The sequence below is a fragment of the Lissotriton helveticus genome, chromosome 3_1 (assembly GCF_964261635.1).
Source record: "Lissotriton helveticus chromosome 3_1, aLisHel1.1, whole genome shotgun sequence".
In the NCBI taxonomy this organism is placed as follows: Eukaryota; Metazoa; Chordata; class Amphibia; order Caudata; family Salamandridae; genus Lissotriton; species Lissotriton helveticus.
Window position 1 is genome coordinate 1,309,702,252 of NC_136061.1, and position 15,541 is coordinate 1,309,717,792.

Sequence of the window (15,541 nt, forward strand, 5' to 3'; positions counted from 1 at the left end):
TTGCGTTATGATATCTAAGTGGGGACGCAGCGTCATGGTCCTTACCCTTAATTACTAGAGATGATCCAATATTACGAAATTATGAAGAGTTTAAAGAGGATTTCCTTCGAATTTTTGACAGACGACGAATATCTCAAGCGGTTGACAACGAATTACTTGACTTGAAACAAGGAAATCGAGATTTGGTGTCCTATTTGGCCCAGTTTAATAAGCTTGTGGTAGAAACGAACTGGCCTGAGAGCAAGAGAGCGGCAGTGTTCTATCGTGGGTTAAAGGACGAGTTCAAAGATGTGTTGGCTGGTATACCAAATAGACCCTCAGAAATTTCTGCTTTGGTGGATCTAGTTTTGGAAATAGATTTCCGACAAGGAGAAAGGAAAGGGGAGAAAAGAAGAGACTTCAGGTCAGTGGTTCCTAGGTTCGACCGGGTTCGAACAGAAGGTAACCAAAGTCATGAAGGTCAACCGGGTACTGAACCTATGCAAATCGGAACTATACGTGGACCCCTGTCCAAGGAAGAGAAGGAGAAAAGAAGAAACAGCAATCTGTGCAAGTATTGTGGATCAAGAGGTCATTTTGTTAGAAGTGTTGTAGGTTTTTGGGAGGCAAGATGGCCGCTACAGGGTTGTAGAGGATAGGCGCACTTCACTCCCTCTCCTGACTTAGAAATGCTGTCGGCATCCTAAACACAGATATGCTGCTGTCCTATGGGCTAATCCAGAACCAGGCAAGGACAAGTACTGGCGTTGAGCTCAGGATAAAGCAAGGGGTTGCGGCGGCGCTGTGGGTTTTGAAAAACTACTGGAGGAATCTGTACAGCGACCTCAAAATATCCTGGGGGATGTCTCAGCGCACGCGACAAGATAAGGAAAAAGAGAAGCCTCCCCCGGCCTCAACTAGCATGAGGAAGGCGCTAGGACAACGGGACGGATCAGGCTCTAAGGCCGTACCAAAGATGCCTCCACCAAGCAAGCGATCAACCCCGGCAAACACCGCAGTATCAAAAGCACAGCAAAAGAAGGCCGAAAAGGACGAAAAGGAGAAGAAGCTGGAGCCGAGGCTGACACATACCGCAGCGGTCGGCATCAAAGCACAGCGAGAGTCACAGCAGGACATCGGGTTACAAGCTAAAGAATCCGCGATCTCACAGCGGGTTAATTCCTTACCGATCAAAGACACTAACTTAAGGCAGCCTACCTTAACGGAGTCCTTTGCCGCGAAACCGCCGGCAGGATCGGCAGGATTGGCTGGAGCGGCAGCTAGGCTTTCGGTGAGTCACCCTTCCTTGGAAGACGCCGGGACAGAGAATGCCATCCTCGAGGACACAAGCGTCATGGTTGCCGGGCAACTGGAAGGAGCAGTCCCGGAGTGTACGCCTCCCGCGGAAACCGCTCAGAGAGCAGAAGGCACAAACAACGCACAAGTGACTATGAAGAGGAAAGCTCCACAGATCTCACCACAGATTCAGACGCGTGTAGCAGCTCCAGGGGCAAAAGCACACAAAAGAAAAAGAAATCTGCAGCAAGGCGGTAAGGAGGAGGCTCTCCAGCCAGTATGAATAAAAAACTATTATGGGACTACTCTGCCACTTCTAATGTATATCGAGAAAATAACCAGGGGAAAGGGGCTGCCGGAGGGACGAACGTTGGATCTCCATCGCAGCACGCTACACTGGACTTAATGTTTTATACACTGAAACAGATGCAGGTGGAGGCTAGGGCAGAAAGCCGGAGATCAAGGCGAGATGCGAAAAAGATCCAAGCATCGCTTAGGAAAATTAACAAGAAGTATGAAGAAGACGAGGAGAGAGTGTCTCAAGTGGAGGAAAGAACTGGTAGGCTTGAGGATGAGGTAACGGATTGGCAGACTTTCAAAATGGAGCAAGGGAAGGTTGTGGAAGACCTTCAGTGGAAGATTGAAGATTTTGAAAATCGCCAGAGGCGCAACAATGTGAGACTTCTTGGACTAGAAGAGGGCGTGGAAGGACAGGACGCACGAGGTTATGTCATTAGGTTGCTGAAGGATGCTTTTCCTGAGGCTCAGTGGCAATGGGAGACGGAGGTCCAAAGTGCGCACAGATTTCCACTGTCACTTAAGAAGAAACGGGGGGGGGCAACCAAGACACTCTGCCTAGGGCGATGCTTGTGTTCCTAGGGAATTTCTTGGCAAGGCAAGAAATAATGGAGAGAGCCAGACCAGATTCTAAAAAAAACATATGAGGGGGTTCAATTTTTTGCAAGACCTGATTTCTGCCATGTAACAGTTGAAAGGAGGTGGAAGCTCAGGCAATTAATCACTCCTTTCCAACGCCAAGGCTCAGAGGCATATCTAATGTTCCCGGCAAAGCTAAAGGCTATTACTGGAGGACAGACTAGGATGTTTTTTTCGGAAATAAAGGCAGGAGAATTCCTAGCGGAACTTACTGGGCAGCACAGGGGTAAAACAACAGAGGGAAAGGTCCTGCCATTATCCCATAGGGCAGATACATGACAGATACATTGCAGATACACAGGATAGACTATTAGTTGGTATGGGAAGGAGAGGGAGGCCAAAATCAGGGGTAGGACACGCACCACAAAATAAGTGAAGAAGTTTGCAAAATGTGAAAGTTTGTTGCGTGCAGGCAGGGGCTTCGCTCTCTGTACCACTGAGCGTTAAAATTGAACCAATAATTGCAAATCCAAATAGGAGTTGTCCCCCTGCGCACTGCGTGATAGATACCCAATGGTATAGTAAAGTTAGTCCACAACCAATTTACTTCATTTGTGGTTTATTCACTTCAGGTATGGTTATTGTTCGTTTCAATGGAATCAATTTCAGTCTCTTACATCAGAAAGAAACATTTTCCACAGTAATCCAATTAATCTATTCAAGCTGTTTCAACACACATCCCTATGCATTTCGGGCTTAACTAGCCCTTCATCAGGGGAAGTCTCTGAAAACAAGGTGAAAAGAGGCTGGTTGATTGTAGGGGCATCTCTATACATCCTAAATTGCAAGGTTAAATACTTTAACTAACAAATAAGTATCAAGCAAAAAACAGTGGTTATAAAAGAAAGTCTAATGATAGTGCACATGAATGTTTCAGGAAGTATATAAGAATCTGTGACACGTTTTGTTGGTGTTTACAACTGATGTTGTATGCGATGATTTATAATAAATAAACAACAAACAAAGCCGTGATTTTATGCCAAGTTCGAGTGGATTATAAAAAGTGCAGTTCACAGAATATACCATCACCAGAAAGTCATTTCATTCGGTAAAAAAAGAAGTTCACATGCATTTCCCTGTGGATAGTGACATTATGCCACGCAATACGTAATAGAGAATTTTACGTTGCATTGTTAAAAGCGATAAAGTTAACGGTTAGTACTTACTAGAAGCATTCCGGTGACACAGTCAGTAGCTGTTATCATGTCAAGCAGTACGCAAGTTAGTGTGGTGAATGGAGTTAAAAACGTACGCGAGTGTCTCTACAAGATGATGAAGATAGAAAGAGGACTATAATATCCAAGATAATGAGAGCTATCTTGTAATGTTAAAAATACACCCTTGTTCTCCGCGTCATTATATAAAGTTCTAACCAAAATAACTTTACAAAGTTGACAAATCTAGAGTGATGTTTCTGTGTATCATTATGAAATCTCTTATACACACACGACAGTATTTAAATAAATCAGACCTAAAAATAGGGAAAAATAAACATGGATGAAAACAACAGCGTGAATGACAAAAAATATCAAAATAATGCTCTACAATTGTAACAAATTATCAATGCAATTTCATAAATAACACAGAAGTTCCATTCTGTCGTTGAGGCCAGTCGGTTGCATTGTGCACAGGTACCTGATCCAGAAGTTCTCTCTCTGTAACAATTTATTTTTGGGATTCATACCCTCTGAGTTCAATACATTTTCCAGCACAGTGAATTGTAACTGTGCGACATTGTGTCTTTGTTCAACAAAATGTGTAGCCACGGACCGGTAGATTTGAGGTTGCCAGTCCTTATATTGCTCTTGTGTTCAAGGATTCTAATTTTTATCTTACGTTCTGTGTGGCCGACATAACAGAGACCACAGGGACACTTCAACATGTAAATCACATTCGCTGTATTACATGTAGCATTAACTTTTAGTGTGATCTTGTTGCCCTTCATTGGATGGTGTAGAACAGTGGTTCCCAAAGTTTTGGCTCCTGAGGACCCCCATTGAGTCAGCACTGGAAGCCGGGGACCCCCTAGCAATCTGTATAATTTAAATTTTAAACAGAAATCCGAAAAAAATAAATACAGGCGAGAACACAAAACAAATAGTCGAATTACTAAGGATTTTAGTATTTTATATTGAAAGAATATGCAAAAAATTAAAAACTTTATTGGGAAGGTTGGTGCTGCATCTCCATGACTAACTTTTAAATGGTTGGTTTTATTTCACACTACGAGGCTCCTGCTCCTGCCAGGGCCAGTCTGGAAACCCAAAGCAGCCCTGGCAAATGTTTTCAGACCAGTCCCCACAGGGTGCACATCAAGTGCAGTGAGTGAGTCGAACCACTACAGAGGGACAATTTAGGAAACAATAGTGCATTCTACAACACATTTATCATTATATATTGAATTGTATTAACATTAAAAGAATAGTAAATGATGACTTTAATATGCACCAGGATACGATAATCTTTGTTCGGGTTCTTCAGTGATTCCCTTTTATCACACTCCAACAGTGCCTCTTGTCTCTCCATAGTCCCTCTGTCACATGTATTTCATTTGTTTTATAGCATCTCTCATACCATTGTAGGATGTCAGAGCACTTTACAACACACACACATATAGGGCAGATTTACAAGAGGCTTGCGCAACCGGTGCGTCACAAAAAGTGACGCTCCGGCGGAGCATTTTAGTGCCTCATATTTATAAGAACAGGAAAAGACACCCTGCGTGACTTTTCCTGTTCTTATAAATATGGCCCCTTTGCACACAGGACTTTGCGGAAAGGTGCGTTTCATGGGTTTTGCTGTGAGTGTTCCCAAGCAACACCCATGAAACCAGACACATTTCCAGATTTACGAGAAATCATGAATCTTGAAATGCGCCCGAATGCTACACCTCCCCAAGGGAGGCGTAGGGAGCTGCAACAAGAAGAAATGCATTCATTTCTCCTCGTTGTTTAGGAAGATGAAATCCCCTCTAGTGATTGTTTGTGTGCAGAAAGGGAATCCTACCTGAACATAAACAATCTCCCCACAACGCAGGCATCCTTGCACCATGGTGCAAGGGTGCCTGTGCCGGCACATGGCAGCAGTTTGTGCACCAGCGCAGGGAGAGCACTGAGATGCAACATACTATGGTAAATATGTTGCATCCCTGTGCTTTGAAAGTGACTACGTGCAGCACAGCCAAATGGCTTGCAGCACTCACTGAGTCACTTTCCTTGTAAATCTGCCCCATAGAGACAATGAATCATACATGTAATAACATAAGGCAAAGGTGACTACTAGTTGTAGGATTCACATCATTCATACTGGTAGGCATAACACAGTGTTTAGCATTGACTTTAACAATGAAACTGTGTTTCCATTCAAATAAACCTTTTTAGCAGCATCAGGATAATGAAAGACTGGGAAGAAACTTAAGTTACTATCTTCTACCATGCAGTTTGCAAACATCTTTTTGATACCAGTTTATACGTCTCTGTGCTAGATCACAATTGTCACTTATAAACTGCACAGCAACTAAAGAATCTCTGTGACAAAAGCAGTGACCCATTGACCTATGCAGATCAAACAGTTAAAAAAATAAATACAGGCACACCTTCTTTGCAAGAGGCATATTAACCCTCTGTGCTACATTAAATAAGTCAAGCTGCCACTGGACAAAACTCATCTCTCTCCAGCAGGAACATTAATCACTGGTGTTATCTTGGTCTTGACACTTTTATTGTTGCTGGGAAACTTCTAATTATACTTGGAACATTTGCAGTGCTTTTAAAACTGCTGCCTGCGGACCCCTTGGGAATGTGTCACGGACCCCTAGGGGTCCGCGGACCACAGTTTGGGAAACACTGGTGTAGAATGTTTCCTTTCATACCATTGTTACAATTACTACAATTGTAACAAGGTTGAAGACCTCTGTATTTAACAAGAGTGCTGATCCGAGGATGTGTCAGTAGTTCTTTGAGGTTAGGGTCTCTGGTGTACGAAAAGATTGGAGGTTGTTCAAAAAGACACATGAAGTCAGGTTCCCTACTTAACAGCTGCCCGTGTTTCAAAATGATTTTTCGGTATTTGTTGCTCAATATTGAGTATTTAGACACCACAGTCATGCGTTTCTTATCGGTTTTACTCTTAGAGCAGAGCAAGTCTTCTCTCTTAAATATTTCACATTTGGTTTTGGCAGTTTCCAGAACATCATGAGGATATCCTCGATCTTGAAATCTTTTACACATGATCTCAGTTTGTTGGGCACATTCAGTGGAATCAGATGTAATCCGTTTAACTCTCATCAGTTGAGACAATGGTAAGTTATTCTTCAAGTTGGGTTGGTAGAAACTAGAGTAGTGAAGGGTGCTGTTGCGATCAGTGTCCTTTCGGTAAAGGAAGGTATGGAACTTGTTGTTCATCAGTTTTACCTCAACGTCTAGATAGTTGATAGATCTCTGATCATATATCCATGTGAATTGAATCCGATCGTTGATTGAGTTTAGATGTTCTAAGAAAGCAACTAGTGTGGCTTCAGGCCCAGACCACAATATGAAAATGTCATCAATAAAGTGTAAAAATAATTTCCCATGTTGCACCCATGTTGGTTGGTTAAGGATGTTACTTTTTTCGAAATGATGCATAAATAGATTGGCATATACTGGAGCTGCACAGTTGCCCATCGATGCGCCGCTAAGTTGCAAGTAGTACGCCCCTTTTCAGGTGAAGTAACTTTGGTATAGTGTAAATCCAAGTAGTTCCATGAGAAACGGTTGTAACTCTGGTTTGATGTCTGAGTTCAAGATAGCATTTTCAATTGCCTCTATGCCGAGATCATGAGGGATGGACGTGTACAACGCCTTGACATCAATGGTACATAACCAGTTTTCATCCTGAGTTGATATCAATGAGTTATCCAAGTTATTGGACTAACTTTACTACACCATTGGGTAACTATCAAGGAGAGGGAGGCAACATTACAACCTATAGCAGTCACACATAGGTCATGCATGACCTATTTGCCTGTAGAAGGGGGGGTGGGAAGACAGGGGGCGGGGGGAGGGTGGGGGGCAAGGGGCTGGTGATGGTTGTTTGGTAATTGCAGCACAAAAGGAGCCGTTGCAAAGACACATTTTTGCTTTGGTAAATGCACTAGATGCACTAGTAGAGGGGAGGACTAACTGGGTAACCAGCAAGGAAACTTTTAGCAAGTATAGATGGCGTTAAGGATTGCCTCAATAAATATTTGTGGTCTAAATGATGGAGGGAAAAGGCAGAAGGTGGCTGCTATGCTAAGAATGCTGAAACTAGATGTAATCTGCCTCCAGGAGACACATATTGAGAGGAATAAAAAATGTCTGCTGGATCAAATGGTCTTCAAGGTGCTCGCTCACACAAAGCAAGGAACTAAGACAAGAGGGGTCGCCATATTAGCTAAGAAGGGTGTGCTGAAAGCTAAAAGGAAAAAAGAGGATCAGTGGGGGAGATGGGCAATGATTGAAGGGGAAACAGCGGCTGGCTGTTGTACAATTGTCTCTGTTTATGGCTCCACTGATAACGAACCAGATGTTTTCGAATTTTTAGACTTGGAACTACCTCTGTGGCCAGAACCTGTAATTTGCTGCGGGGACTTTAACATCAACGGTCTGGCGGGCTTGGGTATTGGAGGGGGTGTTTTTGGGGGTCGGAAGAAGAGAACATGCAGGGCTATATGTAATCTAGCGCGACATAATGCATTGGTGGATGTGTGGGCCCAGAACAATCCGGCAGGGACAGGTAGTACCTTTTACTCAGTGCCACATAGGATGGTGGCCAGGTTAGACTACTTTTTGATTTCAAGCTCTTTGCTAGGTGGTAGCCAGCTGGAAAGGCTCCCAAGGATACTATTTGATTATAATCCGCTTGTGTTAACCCTGCCACCGGGTATTAGGGGGGAAAGAAAGGCCTATACATGGACTTTTGAGAGAGGGCTTTTAAGGGAAGAAGGCTATATTAATCGGATGCAGGTTTGGATTGGGCAGTTCTGGGAGATTAATAGGGGAACAGGTTCCGCTGGTATGGTCTGGGACTCGTTCAAGGTCGGAATTAGGGGGGAAACGCTGAGCTACATGCTCCAGAGGGCTAAGAAGGAGAAAACTGGGATGGATAAAAGGTTCAGTGACCTGGCAGAGCTAGAAGACCGTTTAAACCTTGCCATTTCCAACCAAGATCCAATAGAGGAGATATTTCTAAAACTTGAACTAAATAAAGCAGAGACTAGTGAAAGTATGGCAAGGAAGGCGGCAGGTAACTACCTTGCTAAAAAAGAGAAATGTTAGGAGTACAATGAGAGGGTAGGTCACCTTTTAGCAATCGTGCCAGACAAAATTTGGCAGCAGGGGAAATAAAGGAAATTAATGACGGGGTGGGTGGTGTTGTAAATAAGGTAGAAGATGTTCGGGAGGTTTCTAGAAAATTCTATGCAGTCCTATATGATCAGAGCCACCGTAACACAGACTCAGAAATTATGGAATACTTGGCAGACATACCACATGTAGCGCTAATTGAAGAGGGGAAAAAGGAGCTAGATCTTCTGCTGACTCTGCAGGAAGTACAGGATGCGGTGGTTAATCTCCCTTCTGGGAAAGCCACAGGGCCGGATCAAATTCCGGCTGAGTTTTATAAACCCTTCTGGGGTACACTGGGGAAGGACATGCTTGAGACTCTTATGCAGGCACAGTTAGGGAGCTCAGTTCCACATTCCTGGGCAGGGGCAGATAATATAGTGATACTCAAGAAGAATAAACCTCTGTTAGAACCAGGGTCCTACAGGCCAATTACGCTCATGAACGCGGACGCTAACATCTTTTCTAAAACACTGGCACAAAGGTTAAGCAGGATTATTGAGAGTTTAGTTAGTACTTCACAGCACAGGTTTATTCCAGGGAAAGGGACCACCCAGCACACAAGGCAAATGATCACTATTCTAAATGCTGCAGGGGTTGCAGGAGACCATGTCGCGGCTGTATTCCTTGATGCGGAGAAAGCCTTTGACAGGGTCTCCTGGAACTATCTGTGGAAGGCTCTGGAGTGGTTTGGCATTGGCCGGGGTCATATTAAGGAAATTCAGTCCTTATATGTAGAGCCTACTGCGAGAGTAAGGATTAATAAAGGCTATACAGAGGCAGTACAGATAAGGCGCGGGACAAGGCAGGGCTGTCCGGCCTCGCCTCTCCTGTTCGCTTTGTACATGGACCCTATTTTACGAAGGCTCGAGGGGAATAATAACATCTTTCCGGTCAAGCTGCATGGAAAGGAACATAAAATATTCGCGTATGCGGACGACGTAGCTATTATTACACCAAACCCAGGGAGAGCTATAGTAGAGATTGAGCAGGAGGCAACAAACTTTGGGGCAGTGTCAGGATATTTGATAAACAAGGGGAAGACGCAGATTGTTCAAAACAGATTCACACTATATCATGATACCAGAGTGGTGGCGGAAGCAGTATATCTAGGGATAAAGGTTACCGCTGATTTAGACAGACTGGTGGAGTTAAATATAGGGGGCCCTTACTAGTAAAAGTAAAGGAAAATACTGAAAGGATTCACAATTTACATCTGACTCTGATGGGCCGCATAAATGTGATTAAGATGATTACATTCCCGAAACTCCTTTATATTTTCAGAGCCATTCCTCTGTTTTTTGACCACTTATGGTTTAATAAACTCGAAGCAATACTTCATAGACTCATCTGGGCGCAGGGGAAGACTAGGAGAGCTTATCGATATCTCACACTAACTAGGGAAAAGGGGGGTTGGGGGCCCCAGACTTCAGGCTTTATTACTGGGCAGCGGCCTTGCAGTATTTTCAGGGGCTGATAGGGGGCGGAGGAATCGAGCAAGTGGATGGCAGACCTGGTTTCACTAATGTATATACTTCACTGATGGGTGGTGAGGCTGAGAACGGGTTTTTGAACACAATTGATTTTAGTTATTTTAAACATACAAGGTTCAAGACACTAAGAGCTGCATATAACATCTGGAAGGCGGTCTCAAAAGAATTGGGCTTGGGCAGGTATAATAGCTATACACGGCTGTACACGAATCACTCACTACCAGGGGATATTTTTAGGGACACGGTTATGAGGGACTGGGAAAACAAGGGGATCAGGAAGGTTGGGAATCTTATGGATTATCAGGGGGGTATCCTACAATTTCATGAACTACAAACAAAATTTAAGTTAACAGGCAGTAGCTTCTTTAAGTACCTGCAGGTAAGAAGTTACTTTGCAAATAAATAGGGGGGCCCACTAGGATTTGGCCAATATCGAATAATGGATTATATAGAGCGCTGTACGCATTGCACAATTCGGCAGCTTTACTCAGAACTCTATGCATTTAAATGCGATGACAGGGTAAAATATGCCACAAAGTGGGCAGAGAAAGTGGGTTCACAGCCGGAGGGGCTACAGTCGTCTCTAGAACTGGGACGTACTGTTTTATGTTCAGCGACATTACAATCGCAGCTTTACAAGACTCTGTATTCGCTTTACCACACTCCTGCCAGAATTTCACAATGGGGTGGTGTTTCGGGAACAACCTGTCCGCGATGTGACTCAAGCAATGCAGACATTGTCCATATGTTTGCACAATGCCCACAACTATATTCTTTAAAGGTTGCCATTGAGAACTTTATGGAGGGTTCATTAGGAATTGAGGTCAAACTCTCAGATGAATTAATAATGTTGGGAGTGTTGGAATGGGTAGAGGGCCTCCCCACGGAGTTTCTGTTTACGGCAGCCGCAGTTTACCGAATTTGTATAGCAAGGGCGTGGCTTGATAGCGCTCCGCCAACTTTTCAAATCTGGATTGCAAGGTTACTCTCTACTTATAATTTGGAGAAAGCAATATACGATAGAAAGGGATGAAGAGCTAGAACACTGGGGAGGAAGATATGGTGACCTATAGTTAATTGGAAAAATGCAATGGACACTGGAGGTATGCCGGGTGTTGCATCTGGGGACGCATCTTTAGATACTGCTTAAAAATGCAAATGTATATGTTTTATTATTTCTCCCCTTTGTGTACTATATTGCTTGGAAATATTTGTGTCATGGTATAATTTGGTATAATTTGATTGAGTGTGCTCTAACACTTACTGGAATTTTTGGAAAAATACAAACTTTTTAATAAACAAATAAAAAAAAAAAGAGGTCATTTTGTCCAAAAAAGCCCAAGACCACCTTTAAGCCGAAGGAAAACTAATAGCACCATCTGTTGGAGGAGTTGAACAGGTGGGTGCGATACAAAAAAACCTCCAGAAGAACATAGAGTGGCTAATACCTTACAGTCTGCAGCACCTCATTTAATTTTATCAATGGTGGTGAAATTCAGACACATAACGTTGACAGAAGTTTCAGTAATGATAGATTATGGGGCCACTGGAAACTTCTGTGATTTGAGATTTGCAAGTAAGGTGGGAATTCAAGCAATTTAAAAATCCAAAAGCGAACCCGTTAGAGCCGTTGACGGAACTAATTTGTCTTCAGGCCCTATTGTCAGTCACACAGAAATGATACACCTAATCTCAAACGATGGGCATCAGGAGAAGATCCAGTTTAATTTGATTGATGCCCCTCAATTTCAGCTAATTCTTGGGCTCCCATGGCTTACAGAACACAATCCAACGATCAATTGGGGGACAAGAACCATAAAAATGGAATCCAGTTATTGTCAAAAAATTGCTTTGGACATCAGGAAACGAACCCAGAGTTAAATCCTGCGAATTCTTTGTGCCTCGAAGGAGGGTCAATTTGCATTATCAATGCTCAACAAATACCGGAAGAATACCAGGATTTTGAAGATGTCTTCAATGAAGTAGAAGCGGAACAGCTTCCCCCTCACCGAGTCTACGACTGCAAAATTGAAATAGAACCAGGTTCAAACCTACCTTGTAGTCGAGTGTATGCCCTGACAGAAAAGGAGCATCATCACCTAAGAGAGTATCTAGACAAATACTTAGCTAATGGTTTCATTAGGCCCTTGCAATCCCTAGTATCTTCACCTCTGTTTTTCGTGCCCAAAAAGGAAGGGGATTTGAGAACCTGCATCGACTAAATAAGATCACAAAGAAGAACCGCTATCCACTACCCCTTATAGCTGTTCTATTAGACCAAGTGAAAGGAGCCAAAATATACACCAAACTTGATCTGAGGGAAGCCTACCACCTGGTGAGAATGAAGGAAGGCGATGAATGGAAGACAGCCTTCCGAACAAGATTTGGGTTGTTTGAATACCAGGTCATGCCTTATGGCCTCTGCAATGCTCCTGCTGCCTTTCAACATTTCATAAATGACGTTCTGAAAGAGTTTATAGATCAGTGTGCGATAGTATAAATTGATGATATCCTTATTTACTCAGCAGAAAAGGAAAAACATCAGGATCAAGTCAGAGGAGTTTTACAAAAATTAAGAGACAACAAACTGTTTGTAAAGCTAGAAAAGTGTGCCTTTAACGTTTCCCAAGTGGAATTTTTGGGATTCGTCCTTTCTCCAACTGGAATTCTCATGGACCAGCGGAAGATTGAAGCAGTAATTAATTGAAAGTCTCCAGAGAGCGTCAAGGAAGTGCAAAGCTTCATTGGATTCGCAATTTTTTATCGGAGATTCATCAGCGAATTCTCACGCAAAATTTTGCCACTCACCCAGCTGCTTAAGAAAGGACTCAAGTTCGAATGGTCAAAAGAAGCTGAAGAAGCCTTCAAATCTCTGAAATAGGATTTTACCTCCGCCCCGCTCCTTCAACATGCAGATCCAGCAGAACCTTTCTATGTCGAAACTGACGCTTCTGACCTGGCTGTAGGAGGAGTTTTATCTCAACGGAATAAGTCAACTGGCCAATTGCATCCAGTCGCTTATAGATCTAGGAAGCTGACCCCAGCAGAAGTAAACTATACTATTACGGAAAAAGAACTATTGGCAATAAAGGACGCATTCAAGGAGTGGAGACATGATCTAATAGGAGCACGACTCAGATGACTGTATTTACAGACCATCGTAACTTGAAATTCTTGAAAACAGCCAGAACTCTTACTCCAAGACAACTACGTTGGTCATTGTATTTCTCTGATTACGATTTTGTAATTACCTATCGACCGGGAGCACAAAATGGGAAGGTTGATGCCTTATCCAGAATAAAAACAGAGAATCAGAAAACTCCTTTGGAAAATCAATCCATTATTCCAGGTGCGAAGATAATAGGAGTTACAACTTCAATCAACCTAGAAAACAGCATTTCGGAAGTAATGAATTTTGAAGCCATGCAAAACTGGGTAAAAGAAGGAGATGGTAGAAGGATCTTTGGTCGACTACCCTATTTCCAAGAAGCCTTGTACATACCTACCAAGGAATTACAGCAACAAGTAATGAAGGAATGCCACGATGCGAAATTAGCAGGGCACAAAGGAGATGCAAAAACGAAGGCACTAATCAAGCGACACTATTGGTGGCCTGAAATGACGAAGGATATTGAGGAATACGTAAAGACTTGTGAGATTTGCGCTCAGGGGAAATCTGAACGGCAGGCCCCAAAAGGGTTGTTGATGCCATTACCTACACCACCTTATCCATGGCACACAGTCACATTAGATCTCATTACTGATTTGCCACTTAGTCAAGGATATAATACCATTCTAGTAGTTGTAGACTCACTCTCTAAAATGGCGCACTTCACAGCTCTAGAGGGTGTACCAACTGCTAAACAGTTGGCCACACATTTCAGCACGCACGTAGTGAAGATACATTGAATTCCCAAGATAGTAATTTCCGACAGAGGCCCACAGTTCATTTCCCATTTCTGGAAGTCCTTTATGGAAGGGTTGGGAACGGAGGTTAGGTTTTCTACTAGTTACCACCCAGAAACTGATGGCCAGACAGAGAGTGTAAACCAAGAGCTAGAACAGTATTTAAGCTTGTTTCTTTTAAAACAAGAAGGAAATTGGCCAGATTATCTGTGGGCAGCGGAATTTGCCCACAATAATGCCAAGAACGTTTCCACTGGTTTTTCTCCATTCTATATGAACTATGGCAGACATTCAAACTCGACTATGAGACAAACTGAAATATCGGTCCCAGCGGTGGAAGAAATGGTGTCCCATTTAGAGCAGATACATCAAAGTGCTATAGAAAACCTAGAAAAGGCAAAAGAGAAATAAAAAAATTATGCAGACAAAAGGAGACGAGTAGGTCCCCCATTGGAGATCATGTTTGGCTAAGTACAAAGAATTTGAGACCAAAAGGAAATCGGAAATTCCAACCAAGATTTATTGGCCCTTATCAGGTTGAAGAAAAGATTAATCAGGTGACTTATCGAATCAAATTGCCACCAAAAATAAAGATACACCCAGTCTTTCATGTCTCCTTGTTGAAGAAGGCTCCAATAAATTTGCGAGTTAAATTGCCACCAAGACCTCTTCACTTAGAAACTGGGACAGAATTCGAAGTCAAAGAGATATTGGACTCAAAAGAACAGAAAGGTCAATGGTATTATCTGGTGGACTGGAAGGGTTATGGACCAGAGGAAAGGTCTTGGGAGCGGGACGAAGATGTCCATGCTCCAAGGTTGGTTAAGTCTTTTCATCAACGATTTCCTACTAAACCAAGAGGGAGAGAATCTTCCTTGTTGGGGGGTACTGTCAGAACCCCAAGACACCAAGTGGGGTTAATTACATGGCAAGGAAGGAGTTACAGCAAGAACCGATCAAAGGGAATCCTCTGGACTGAATTAACTCGAAAACGGCACCTTAAAATGGCCGCCGGTTCCGAGTTGAGGTTAGCAGTCTAGTTTCTTGTCTCGAGCACGAAAGAATCCAGGTGAAGCGCGCGTTAGTTAGAAACTGAGCACTTCACCAGAGTTTTGACCGGAGGAGGAGCGTTAGTAAGAGATTCCCCAAACCATAGTTTCTAGAGTAAATGCGCGTAATAATTTCCTAAGAATCCTTGGTATATTACAGAAAAGTCGCTCTTGAATATTACAATATTAATCTAGCGTGACTACGAGATTTATATTAAGTAGTTGAGTTCAAGTATTCAAATACCTGCAGAGTAGCGAAGCCCTGAGAACAATTAGCCCCCAAGAAGAGACAACGGTCTCGCGGCAGCAACTCTTCATTCAGAACCTCGACGAAATACGGAAAAGGCGTGGAAGTTCGACCAGGTGCACCTGAGGAAAGAAAAGAGAGAAGACAAAGCTAAGTGTTAATATAAATGAACAATACGAAACGAGTGTATGATAGTTGTACAGTTATAAGTTAAAGGCATACTTACCTAAGTAGTATAGAGCTAGATGTCACAATGCAATCTGGAGCCAA

At 43.0% G+C, this 15,541-nt stretch overlaps 1 long non-coding RNA gene across 1 annotated transcript in view; it reads right to left on the bottom strand.

Annotated features, from left to right (window-relative positions):
• LOC144824956 (uncharacterized) overlaps positions 1 to 15,341 on the bottom strand; it is a 43,629-nt gene extending 28,288 nt beyond the window's left edge. The window contains exon 1 of the long non-coding RNA XR_013609205.1: positions 15,269 to 15,341. This is a non-coding gene — a long non-coding RNA (uncharacterized LOC144824956). The remainder of the gene's footprint in view (positions 1 to 15,268) is intronic.
• Positions 15,342 to 15,541: the final 200 nt, after the last annotated feature.